The following is a 2500-nucleotide window of genomic DNA, read 5'->3' as shown; positions in this document are numbered from 1 at the left end:
CCCCGCGGACCCTTCGCGCGCCCGCCCGCGACGAGGCGGACCGCCCGACCCGCGCCCGGCAGCCGCGAGGGACCGGCGGCCGCGCGCGCGCCCGCGGCGTCGGCGAGGCGGGGACGGCGCTCCGCCCCGCCCCGCGGGGCGGCCCCGACGTTCGGGCGGCGAGCGAGAGGCGGACCGCGGTGCCCGGCCCGGGGACAGTCGCGCCGTGCGGCCGCAGCGCCCGCGCGCCGGTCGGGTCGAGGGCCCGGGGCCCGGCCGAAGCCCGGCTCCGGGCCCCCGCCCAGGCGGGCGCGGGAGCAGGGGTGGCACACGCCACACGACGGCCGAGGGAGGGCGACCGAAGCCGGCCGGCGCGCCCGCCCCCACCCGGGACGAGGGACCGCGACCGGGGCCGAGGCCCCGGCCCGGGCCCCCCCCCCGACCCGGGGAAAGGGGCGAGCGACCGGCGAGGCGGAGGTCGACCCGCGCCACACGTCGCACCGACGCCTGTCCGGGAGGGACCACCGGGCCGCGCTCGGGCGCACGCGCGCGCCGAACGGGGCAACGCCACGCGGGGAGGACGGGCTCTCCCCGACGCCGACGCCCGGGACGGACGCCTCGGGGAAGGGCCGCGGCAGGCCCGGGAAGCGAGGCGCACCCGGGGGCGCGCCGATCCGATTCGGAAGACCGGGCCGGGAGAAGACGACGAGACCCCGGGCGAGGCCGAGGCGAAGGAGAAGGCTCGAGAAAGGCGGCCGGCGGGGAAGGGGACGCCGCGGGACCCCTCGGGCGCAGCCGACCGCGGCCGGGACACACGCGGGGGGTCTCACCGCCCGCAGCCTCCGAGCGCGAAGGCGGCCCCCGCGCGGCACCCGGAGCGGCCGACTCGACCTTCGGCGATCCGCGCGGCTCCCCCACACCGCCGCCGCAGTCGCGGCCAGCCCCCCGGAACCCTCTCTCCCCCGCACGCGCCACAGGCCGACCCCTCAAAAAACCCCTCTCCGGGAGCCCACCGGGGCCCAACGCCGGGGGGGCCGCCGACCCGGTCCCGAAGGCGCACGCCGGGGGACGGGGACACCGGGCCGACCGGCGGCCGGCGGCGGCGCCCCCCGAGGCGGTGCCGGGTTCGGTCCCAGACGAGGCCACCACCGACGTCAAGCCGGCGAGCCGCTCGGGGAGGGGAGAGGATCGGCGGGCGGCGGGCGGGGAAGGGGGGCACAGAGAGCCAAGGGCCGGGGAACGCGAGGGCGAGGGCACCCGGGAGCCCGCAGAGCGGCGGCTCGGCGGGAGAAACCTCGGGCACGGCCGGGCCACCAGGAAAACACGGCCGCGGGATCCCACCGCCACCGACACGAGGGCGGTCCCGCGGCGCCCCGCCTGGGACGCCGGACGGCCCTCGGCACCCACCGAGACCCGCCTCACGAGCCCCGGGTCCCGCCACCGGGGGCCCCGAAGCGACCACAGCCACCAACCCGACGCCAGGGCCGCATCGCTCGTCATTCTCGTCCAGCCTCCGACCCGGTCCCGCTCCGGGAGACCGGCGCGTCCCCAAGCGTGGGACGCTTTCCCGGGGCCAGGCGGCCCAACCCCGCGCCCACGCGCACGCGGTCGTCGGCACCGCTCGCGACTCGGCACGGGAGCGGGCGGAGAGCCGACTCACGGCCGAGGCGGGGGTCACGCGCCGGACGGAAGGCCGCGCACACCCACCGCTCGCGGCGGCCGCGTCCCAACCCGCTGAGACGCCAGGCCCGGCCCGGCGGGATCCTCCCCCGACTCGGAAGGGGGAGGCGCGGGCCACACAGCAGGCGACGAGCCGCGCTCGGCCACCACCGCGGTGGCCGGCGGAACCCTCGCTCTCCCCACCCTCAACCCGTCGAGGGGGAAGAGGAGGAGGGTCCTCTGCGCGCGAGTCGCTACGACAGCGCTACCATAAAGGCAGAAGGAGACAGAGGCGGCAGGCCGGGAGATCCGGCACCCCAAGGCACACCTCTCTCAGATCGCTAGAGAAGGCTTTTCTCACCGAGGGCGGGTCACACTCCCCACCCGCCGGTCGCCCCTCATCGGGCCCGCAGAGGCGCTCGGGGACGCCCGGGGAAGGGAGGGGGCCTGCGGTACGAGGAGAAGCGCGCCTGCGGCGACCTCGAGCGTTCGCGGTCAGGGCGGGGGCCCGGCAGGCTCACAAGGCCCCCCCCGTCCACCCGCCTCCTGCGTCGCTTCCGAGGCAAAGCCACGCACGCGACCGGTCGGAGGCAGAACGGCAGCCCCTCGGCGGCCGGCCGGCGCACGCGTCACCGGCCCGAGCCCGCCGCGATCGCTCACACGGCCCTCGCGCACCCGCCAGAGGGGAGCACGGGACGTGCGCTCGCCGGACCAGGCGGCGCCCTTCCCCGCGCGGGAGGGGCGCGCATCTCATCTCACTCGACCGCCTCGAACCCCACGCCGACGGGCTCCCCTCGGGACCCACGCGTGGACACCGGAGGAGGGGACGCCGGGGGTGGGAGCGACACACCACCGCTCGGCC

Source organism: Pongo abelii, chromosome 23 (genome assembly GCF_028885655.2).
Source record: "Pongo abelii isolate AG06213 chromosome 23, NHGRI_mPonAbe1-v2.0_pri, whole genome shotgun sequence".
Classification (NCBI taxonomy): Eukaryota; Metazoa; Chordata; class Mammalia; order Primates; family Hominidae; genus Pongo; species Pongo abelii.
This window is presented reverse-complemented; position numbering follows the sequence as displayed.